The sequence below is a fragment of the Triticum dicoccoides genome, chromosome 7B (genome assembly GCF_002162155.2).
Source record: "Triticum dicoccoides isolate Atlit2015 ecotype Zavitan chromosome 7B, WEW_v2.0, whole genome shotgun sequence".
NCBI classification, from domain to species: Eukaryota; Viridiplantae; Streptophyta; class Magnoliopsida; order Poales; family Poaceae; genus Triticum; species Triticum dicoccoides.
In genome coordinates, this window is record NC_041393.1 from 761,188,249 (window position 1) to 761,199,610 (window position 11,362).

Below are 11,362 nucleotides of genomic sequence, written 5' to 3' on the forward strand. Positions count from 1 at the left end.
TCCCTGCCCTATCGGCGAGGGGGTGTGGGCTGGTATTCGGCTTGATATGTCGTTTTATCCCGCCCAGGTGGTTGTTGGTCTGGTTGGTATGCCTGATTATACTTCGACAGTACTTGCACTTAGGGTAACTTTTAACAGGTCGCTCGTGGCCGTATTCCTCAGCGGCCAGGAGCTTAGTCCACCTTTCATTCAGTGTATCTTGCTCGGCTTTGAGCTGCTGCTGCTTCTTCTTCAGGCTCCGGGCTGTAGCAATGAGCTGTCGCTTGAAGCATTCTTGATCGAGGGGTTCCTATGGGACAATAAATTTTTTGTCGCTGAGGCTAACCTCCTCTTCGGTTTCTGGCATATAGTTGATGTCTTCCGAATCCTCATGATCAGCATGTCCGGGACTATATTCACCCTCTTCCCTTTCGTCCTGTTCGGATGTGGGCTCGACGGGGTGTTCGGGATCTTCAACGTCGTCCGGAGTCTCATTATCTCTGGTGCCGGTATTGCTGTCCTTAGCCCGACGCAATCGTGAGCGGCGGCGCTGACGTCGGCGCTTTGGTGGTTTATCGACGGGTTTGTCCTCATCTGGGCTCGGGTTATCCTCATTGTTCTTTTTATCCGGAGTGTCCACTATGTACACATCATAGGTTGAGGTGGCCGTCCAACGCCCCTGTGACGGGTGGGACTTGGCTTGGTTCGGCGTCGGCATCGTCATCCATGCCATCGATGTCTTCGGACGCATACTCCAACATGTCGGTCAAGTCCTCGACAGTGGCTATTAAGTGGGTGGTGGGTGGGGCATAAAATTCCCCGCTCTCGGCCCCAGTCCAAGCTGGGTACAGTTTGGAGGTAAGGCCCCCATGATGGCGAGCAACTGCATCAATCCCAATGCTTCATCTATGAGCGGAAGTGGGACCAGAAACTGCGGATCTGCTGGTCTGAGTTCGGCATGGGACGCCTGATCGGACCCGCTGAGTGCAGACCTCGGCAGTTCAGGATGGTTGCCCAGAGCCAAGTCTAAGATTGCATCTGGGTCTTCGGTCGGGAGTTCCACAAGAGGAACAAGTCCGGCGGGGCTCACGCTCCCATCTTCGAACGATGGGACCTGCCCCGGATCTAAGGCTGAGGTGGGTGTTGGTGTTGACCCCTGGACGGGATCTGACAAGGGATCCGAAGAGTCTTCTTGGCGGGGACATAGAGTGGCGGCCGAGGCCGTGAACCCACTGAAGACTAGGTCTCCTCGGACATCAGAAACATAATTCAGGTTTCCAAACCTAATCTGGTGGCCGAGGGCATAACTATCAACCTGCTTGAGTCGGCCGGCCGAGTTGGCATGAAGCACAAAGCCACTGAACACAAAGACCTGCCCAGGGAGAAAGTTTTCCCTGGACGCAGCTTCATTGCTGACGAAGAGATGAGCCATCGATCCTTCTGTCGATGATACAACAGAGCTCTCAATGAAAGCACCAATGTCATGTCAAAACCGTAAGATCTCGGGTATGGGGGCCCAAGTTGTATGTCTGAGGACCAATGGTAACTATGGACAAAGGACACAGTGTTTACACATGTCCGGGCCCTCTTAATGTAGGTAAAACCCTACTCCTGCTTGATTATATTCGAGGGTATAGGGGTTACAAGAGTTGATCTACCTCGAGATCGATTCGGCTAACCCTAGATTAGCTAGCCTAGCAATGTTGTGATCCTGCCTCCGATCTACCCTCTGGTTTATATAAACACTGGAGGGGCTTAGGGTTGTACAAAGTTGGCTTTACATAAAGGAATAATACATCCAAACTCCTATACTTGCCATACACGCATACGGGAGTCCCTAACGGACCCGAGGGATAATCTTCTGTCTTGTATCTTGATGGCCCATCAGTCCGGCCCACATCAATAGATCGGACGCCCAAGGAACCCCTAGTCCAGGACTCCCACAGTCGTGCCGAGGAAACTCTCCCTCGACCCTCTACTAGATCAAGAGCTCGAGGGACGTCATCATGTTGAACGTGTGTTGAACATGGAGGTGTCGTACGTTCAGTACTTGGATCGGTTGGATCATGAAGACGTTCAACTACATCAACCGCGTTACTAAACGATTCCGCTTTTAGTCTACGAGGGTACGTGCACACACTCTCCCGTCTCGTTGCTATGCATCTCCTAGATCCAAGTATTTTTGAATTACTACGTTCCCCAACAGTGGCATCCGAGCCAGGTCTATGCATAGATGCTTTATGCACGAGTAGAATACAAAGAGTTGTGGGCGATAATAGTCATACTGCTTACCACCAATGTCTTACTTTGATTCGGCAGTATTGTTGGATGAAGCAGCCCGGACCGACATTACATGACCGCGTTCATGAGACTGGTTCCACCGACATGTTTTTGCACATAGGTGGCTGGCGGGTGTCTGTTTCTCCAACTTTAGTTGAATCAAGTTTGACTATGGCTGGTCCTTGTTGAAGGTTAAAACAGCAAAAACTGATGAAAAATCGTTGTGGTTTTGATGCGTAGGTAAGAACGGTTCTTGCTAGAAGCCCGTAGCAGCCATGTAAAACTTGCAACAACAAAGTAGAGGACGTCTAATTTGTTTTTGCAGGGCTTGCTGTGATGTGATATGGTCAAGACATGATGAGATATAAATTGTTGTATGAGATGATCATGTTTTGTAACAGAGTTATCGGCAACTGGCAGGGGCCATATGGTTGTCGCTTTATTGTATGAAATGCAATCGCCATGTAATTGCTTTACTTTATCACTAAGTGGTAGAGATAGTCGTAGTAGCAATAGCTGGCGAGACGACAATGATGCTACGATGGAGATCAAGGTGTCAAGCCAGTGACGATGGAGATCATGACGATGCTTCGGTGATGGAGATCATGAGCACAAGATGATGATGGCCATATCATGTCACATATTTTGATTGCATGTGATATTTATCTTTTATGCATCTTATTTTTTTAGTACGGCGGTAGCATTATAAGATGATCCCTTACTAAATTTCCAGGTATAAGTGTTCTCCCTGAGTATGCACCGTTGCTACAGTTTGTCGTGCCGAGACACCATGTGATGATCGGGTGTGATAAGCTCTACGTTCACATACAATGGGTGCAAGCCAGTTTTGCACATGCATAATACTCGAGTTAAACTTGACGAGCCTAGCATATGAAGATATGTCCTCAGAACACTGAGACCGAAAGGTCGAACGTGAATCATATAGTAGATATGATCAAAATAGTGATGTTCACCATTGAAAACTCATCTCACGTGATGATCGGACATGGTTTAGTTGATTTGTATCACGTGATCATTTAGATGACTAGAGGGATGTCTATCTAAGTGGGAGCTCTTCAGTAATATGATTAATTGAACTTTAATTTATCATGAACTTAGTCCTGATAGTTTTTTGCATGTCTATGTTGTTGTAGATCAATGGCCCATGCTACCGTTCCCTTGGATTTTAATGCGTTCCTAGAGAAAGCTAAGTTGAAAGATGATGGTAGCACTTACACAGACTAGGTCCGTAACTTGAGCATTATCATCATTGCTGCACAGAAGAATTGCGTCCTTGAAGCACCGCTAGGTGTACCACCTGCGCCAGCAACTGCAGCCATTGTGAATGCTTGGCAGACGCGTGTTGATGACTACTCGATAGTTCAGTGTGTCATGCTTTACATGTTAGAATCGGGGACTTCAAAGACGTCTTGAACGTCATGGTGCATATGAGATGTTCCAAGAGTTGAAGTTAATATTTCAAGCAAATTTCCGAGTTGAGAGATATGAAGTCTCCAACAAGTTCTATAGCTGCAAAATGGAGGAGAATAGTGCTATCAGTGAACACATACTGAGAATGTCTGGGTACCATAACCACTTGACTCAGCCAGGAGTTAATCTTCCTGATGATAGTGTCATTGACAGAGTTCTTCAATCGCTGGCACCGAGCTATAAAGGCTTCGTGCTAAACTATAATATGCAAGGGATGACGAAAACGATTCTCGGGCTCTTCGCAATGCTAAAAGCTGCGGAGGTAGAAATCAAGAAGGAGCATCAAGTGTTGATGGTCAACAAGACCACTAGTTTCAAGAAAAAGGGCAAAGGGAAGAAGGGGAAGTTCAAGAAGAATAGCAAGCAAGTTGCTACTCTAGGGAAGAAGCCCAAGTCTGGACCTAAGCATGAAACTGAGTGCTTCTACTACAAAGGGACTGGTCACTGGAAGCATAACTGCCCCAAGTATTTGGCGGATAAGAAGGATGGCAAAGTAAAAGGTATATTTGATAATAATGTTATTGATGTGTACCTTACTAATGCTCGTAGTAGTGCCTGGGTATTTGATACTGGTTCTGTTGCTCATATTTGCAACTCGAAATAGGGGCTACGGATTAAATGAATATTGGCTAAGGACGAGGTGACAATGCATGTCGGAAATGGTTCCAAGGTCGATGTGATCGCCGTCGTCACGCTACCTCTACATCTACCTTCGGGATTAGTTTTAGACCAGAATAATTGTTGTTTGGTGCCAGCGTTGAGCATGAACATTATATATGGATCTTGTTTGATGCGAGATGGTTATTCATTTAAATTAGAGAATAATGGTTGTTGTATTTATATGAGTAATATCTTTTATGGTCATGCACCCTTGTTGAGTGGTCTATTTTTATTGAATCTCCATCGTGGAGATACACATGTTCATAATATTGAAGACAAAAGATGCAAAGCCGATAATGATAGTGCAACTTATTTGTGGTGCTGCCGTTTAGGTCATATTGGTGTAAAGCGCATGAAGAAACTCCATGCTGATGGGCTTTTGGAATGACTTGATTATGAATCACTTGGTGCTTTCAAACCATGCCTCATGGGCAAGATGACTAAAACTCCGTTCTCCGGAACAATGGAACGAGCTACTGACTTATTGGAAATAATACATACTGATGTATGTGGTCCAATGAGTGTTGAGGCTCGTGGCGGGTATCGTTATTTTCTTACCTTCACAGATGATTTGAGCAGATATGGGTATATCTACTTAATGAAGCATAATTCTAAAATGTTTGAAAAGTTCAAAAAAATTCAAAGTGAAGTGGAAAATCATCGTAACAAGAAAATAAAGTTTATACGATATGATCGTGGAGGCGAATATTTGAGTTACGAGTTTGGTCTTCATTTGAAACAATGTGGAATAGTTTCGCAACTCACGCCACATGTAACACCACAGCGTAATGGTTTGTCCGAATGTCATAACCGTACTTTATTGGATATGGTACGATCTATAATGTCTCTTACTGATTTACCGCTATCGTTTTGGGGTTATGCTTTAGAGACGGCTGCATTCACTTTAAATAGGGCATCATCAAAATCCGTTGAGACGACGCCTTATGAACTGTGGTTTGGCAACAAACCAAAGTTGTCGTTTCTTAAAGTTTGGGGTTGCGATGCTTATGTGAAAAAGTTTCAACCTGATAAGCTCGAACCCAAATAGGAGAAATGCATCTTCATAGGATAACCAAAGGAAACTGTTGGGTACACCTTCTATCACAGATCCGAAGGCAAGATATTCGTTGCTAAGAATGCATCCTTTCTAGAGAAGGAGTTCCTCTCAAAAGAAGTGAGTAGGAGGAAAGTAGAACTTGATGAGGTAATTGTACCTTCTCCCGAATTTGAAAGTAGTTCATCACAGAAATCAGTTCCAGTGATTCCACTAGTAGAAAACAACCCATTTGTCCTGGTTCATAAGGCCCATTTGTCCCGGTTCCCAAACCAGGACTAAAGGGTCGGTACTAAAGCCCAATACCTTTAGTGCCGATTCGCCTAGGAACCGGGATAGATGGGGCTCCACATGGCCGCTGCGGCTTGCCTAGGCAGGAGGGCCTTTTGTCCCAGTTGGTAGCACCAACCGGGACCAAAAGGCATCCACGCGTCAGCAGTTCAAGGGCTGGGGTTTTTTTTGAAAGGGGGGTTGGGGTTTTGGGGGTTTAGTAGGGTTAATTTAAGGGTTTCGTATATTGGGTTAGCTAGCTAATACAGAGAAGTGTCCTCTCTTATCTCCGTGCTTGATCGACGCTACGTACTATACGTATAGAGAGGACTCGACACGCTAGCTAGCTAGTAAGAAAATGAAGGAAACCATTAAGTAGAGAAGATCGTCATGAACATATACAGAGAGAAGTGATCGACCTCTCCTTCTCCGAGAGATTGGCCGAACAACAAGTTTTTGTATATCTATCCGACGCTACTGGCTACAAATATACAATATAAGATCTCTTACACTCCCCTAACATCTGAACTCAAGTTCCACATGGTATTCTCCGTCTTTATCGATGACGTGGTCAAGAAAGAATCCTGTCAATTCCTCTTGAATTGCTCGTATGCGATCTTGTGGTAGGAGTTCATCACGCATGTGAAACATCTAATTTGAAGAAGGGGGTCAATACATATATATGAATGAAACTTGACACAAATGATGGCAATAACATAAAATAGTGAATATTATTGCTTACATAATTAATATTGTTTGTCAGAGTAGCCCCGCTCACAAGTCGTGTGGCGAATGAACTCGCAAATGTAGTATCCACACAAATCATTCCCGGGTTCCTTCCACAACCACTTTACAAGAAATAGAGGTCAATCAAACTGATAAGCAAGCATGCTAAATGGTATTGATGAAACTAGCTAGAATCAATGGGAGATGCGCGGAACTAGCTAGTAGCACTTACTTTCGGGTGTTTAAATCGCAGCTCCGCTGGTAGTCCCGGAGCTTGTGCGGTGAACTTTTTCCAAACCCTGCCAGACAAAGAAAACAATTACTTGATACCAGGAAATGAACAAAGTTGCCGATATGGTGCGATAATGATCGACTGAACTTACTTCTCGAGCATTTTAGTCATGGTCGCATACTCCTCGAGATCTTTTCGTGTCGAGTCTATGAAGGTTACTAGTCCCTTCTCAAGCTTAATCTCTAGCAGAATAAAATGGAAGCGGTGCATGCATGCATAACTCATCAGTTACATTACTATAACCTCAAGTAATAAGGGAAACCGAATATGCACAAGACAGTAACACTCACTTGAATTCCTAAGGAAAGAGTATTGTATATTTGTTTTGATTTAGAAGTAACGATCATAGCAAGTTGTCCTCGATTTGTTTGGCATCATGTTTAACACTCCATTCATCTATGAGATTTGTGTTAATGAACCCAATATCACCAATTTGTCTTTTCTTGCATTCGGTGATCTTCAATCTGCATAATATAGTGAGGATAATTATATATACATGCAATGAAAGAGCTGAGCTATATGTAGAGACTTAATTACATAAGTAGTTCTTACAGACAGTAGCAAGTGATGATTACTTTATGGAGGGCCTTTTGATTGAAAAACTGGAAGAACTCCTCATATGGAACAGACAACAGATGAATTCCAACGAGGTCGTGCTCCTCTTTAACTCTTAGCGTCAAAGTATCATTCCCAGACTTGTTGTAGATGTCCATGTACCAATCATGGAATCTTCGCATCATCGTTGTTAGAGGAGGATGACCAGGTTTTACGAGAGGCTTCTCGTGCCGATATTTGAATGTGCCCACCTCCATTGTATCAAAAAGTGCATCGTCGGGCATGTAATCTCCAAGATTGGTACCGGGCAGCATCCCCGGAAGATTAGCGACGATATCGCTAGACACCTTGAGCGGGGGGCATGATTGCTTCGCTTGTTCGCAGAGCTGGGGAATTGTTTTCCCACTTCTTCGTTTTGCTAACCTTTGGTCACTGCAAGTACTTCCCGACTGCTTCGCGTCCATATATGTCCTTTCAATAATGCGGTCATAGTTGGTTTGCGGCAGAGATGCTGGTGCTCGCTTTAGGGCATCCAAAGTGCACTTTGCTTTCACCGGATCTAGCTTCTCCTTTGGAGGTGGATGTTTCTTAGCTCTTACTGCTTCAAAGAAGTCATTCACATGGCCTTGAATGACCTTCTCATTTTCCTCCACGGTCATCTCGTATGGTAACTTCTCTACAGGCTTGAGAGATGGACCAAATCTGTATTGCCTCCCGCCTCTGGCTGTACTGCTAGACACCGGAGCAGCCGAAGCGGCTCCGGCTGTCTTCTTTCATTGCTTACTAGGCACTAAAGAAGGAGGCAGAGTGCTACGATGCGCCGGAGCGGCGACGTTTGTCCTATGCCGTTGCTTATGAGGTGGAGAAGGAGGAGGCGGGCTGCTCGGGCGCGCTGGAGCAGGCGGAGAAGGAGGCCTAGGGGGAGTACTGCCGCCCTCACGCGCCGAAGCAGGAGGCGGAGTGCCCTGATCACTCGCCAGAGGAGGAGGAGGAGGAGGCAGAGGAGGCGGAGTGCCCAGCTGACTCGCCGGAGGCATGAAGTTCAGAAGCTTGATGTGCTCCTTCCGCCATAGACATGGAGTCTTCAAAGCAAGACCCAGCTGAGTCTCCCCTTCACCTGTAGGGTGGTCAAGCTGGAGCTCCTCAAATCCCTCCGTTATTTCATCCACCATCACAACAGCATAGCCTTGTGGAATCAGACGGCAGTGAAAAGTTGCGTCGGGTGAAGGAGGGAACACAGAGCCAACAGCCGCCTTAACTTGGAGGTTCTGCCGTTGCGTCATAAGCTGGCACTAGTGTGAATCCGTGATAAAATCCACGGGGTAGATAGGACCCTGAAGTCAGGCTGTGGAATGAGCTTAGTGGAAGCCATGTTGCTTCTCCGCTGAGATGGCGGGGTAGCTTCTAGGGTAGCTCGGGCAGGATCTCGCTGGTTCTCAACAACTTGTCGTTCCTCTAGATTTTGTACCCTTTCCTGAAGCTTCTGCAGTTCGCTTAGCTCCACTTTCCTCCTCCTCTCTTGGGTTTTGCAACCGCCTGCGTTGGGAAACCCAACGTTCCATGCAATGGAGCCTGGCATGCCTCGTGTTCGTCCAGGGTGCTCAGGATTCCCGAGGGCCTGTGTGAGCTCGTGGTTCTCTCTGTCGGGAACGAACGTCCCTTCCTGCACTGCCTTGATTGCTGCCTGAAGCTTCGTGATGGGTGTTGCAAGTTGCTCATCCGTACAACAGCAATTCCCTGTTTCAGGGTCCAAAGTTCCCCCAACCCCGAAGAAACAAGTCCTTGACCGGTATGGCCAGTGCAATGTCTCTGGTTTCTTTAGCAATCAGGTCCTGCTCAGCCTTGTCCCACAATGACCGGGCTTTGAGGTAGCCACCTGACCCCGTGCGATGGTGATGCTCCTTCTTTGCAGCATTTATCTTGTTTGTCGCTGACATCTTCTTACTCTTCTCCGATGTCTTGTGGGCCACAAATGCGGCCCAGTGATCTCTTATCTTCTCAAATTGGCCGGTGAATTCTGGAGTCTTGTTTTTGTTGACGTATGTTGATTTCAACTCATTCTTCCACCTCCTGAATAGATCTACCATCTTCTTGAGAGCATAAGCCTTGACCAATGGCTCTATAACTGGCTTATCTGGATCCTCCTCTGCCAGTAGGGTGAAATTTTCCTTCAGCGCAGTCTAAAGATTAGTTTTCTGTGTATCTTCCACAAAAGAAACTTGAGGGTCTTCCTTCTTAGGCTTATACCATTGGTGGATGTTGATCGGGATCATGTCCCTAACAAGAACCCCGCACTGAGCAGAAAATGCTTCCTTGGTCTGGAAGGGTTGAATCGGTCTGCCATCGCACGCGATTTCTATGATCGCGAACCTTTCATCCTGGCGCAACTTTTTCTTCGGGCCTCATCTCATTACCGAAGTTTTGCTCGATCCGGGCTATAAAAGAAGAAAGAAGAGTTATTATATGTACATACCAATACAATTAATGCATCAATTAGCTAGTCAGCACAGGCTTAATATATATATATATATATATATATATATATATATATATATATATATATATATATATATATATATATATATATATACCTCGCCGGACTTTGCAACAGCTGATCCCGACTCCGTTCGGTCACCGGAGCCGTCATCACGACCGCCGGAGCCACCATCATGATCATGACTTTCCTCCTCCACTTTTTAATCACCGTAGCCTACTTCCTCTCCTTCCAGACCATCAGGGTCGTTGAGAAACGACAATACATCACCTCCTTCATGGATTATGTCCCCCAATATCTCTTCTTGTTCGAAGTCTATTCGTTGATCCATAGTTTCTACAAATATTACAACATGGCAATTAATATACTAACATGAGAGATGGGTATTTTAATAGTGGCACACATAGACCTAGCTAGCTAATCACAACACTTCCAGGGTTTGGGGTGGCCTCGACAACACTCTTTTAACTTGGTAAATTTGGCTGGCTTCGACGCTTTTAGGGTTTGGGGTGGCCTCGGCAACGCTTCTAGGGTTCAGCCCGGACCGCCTTTCTCATGAATGTCCGACGTCCGGACTGCCTCTCTCATGAATATCAAACAAGGGATTTAACAAGATGGCGCCATTCTGGATGTGCACAAAAAAATGGTCCCTATTTTTCCTGATCTCATCTACCCTTCTATATGTCACATTGTCTAGTGTCAGAGGATTCAATACTTTGACACAAGAGAATGTGCACGTATAGAATGGTAGATGAGATTAGAAAAAATAGTGATCAACTTAATTATGCACATCCATAATGGGGGCATTCTTGATAAATCTCTTATAAATCTCCAGAGAGTTTGTTGGGGAGGGGCGGGAGGGGCTACAAGATCGACAATGTTTTTTTTTCTATGGTTTGGGTGTCCTCGAGAGTTGGTCGAGCGAGAGGGGGTTGATCGACGTCCCCCTGTCGACCCCTCGGTGATCCTTGACCCTCGACCTCTCGGCGACCCTCGACCCTCATACCCTCGACGACCCTTGACCCCCTACCCTAGCTAGTTACGATCCTTGACCGCTCGGATTCTCTTAACCTTTAAGGAATTTAACAAGATGGTGTCATTCTGGATGTGTAGAAAATGGTCCATATTTTTCCTGATCTCAAGAAAACCATTGCTTCATCATTTGCCGAAAGTAAGAGGCGCATAACGGTACGAAGCTCTCCAATTTTTTTTGGAACGGAGTCCCAGATAGGATAATTCGCTTTTTGGTACGAAGTTCAGCAAGAGCCTTTCGAATATCGCTATTTGGAAGGCCTTTGCTGAAATCCGTACCAAAAAGCAAATCATTCTATCAGGAACTCCATTCCAAAACAACTTTGAAGAGCTTCGTAGTGTCATACACCTGTTACTTCCAGCAAATGATGTAGCCATGGATGAGATCAGAAAAAAATTAATCAACTTGTGCACATCCATAATGGGGGCATTCTTGTTAAACGGAGACCCTCGACCCTTGGCGATACTCGACCCTCGACCCCTCGACCCTCAACCCTCGACCCCTCGACGACCCTCGACCCTCGAATCT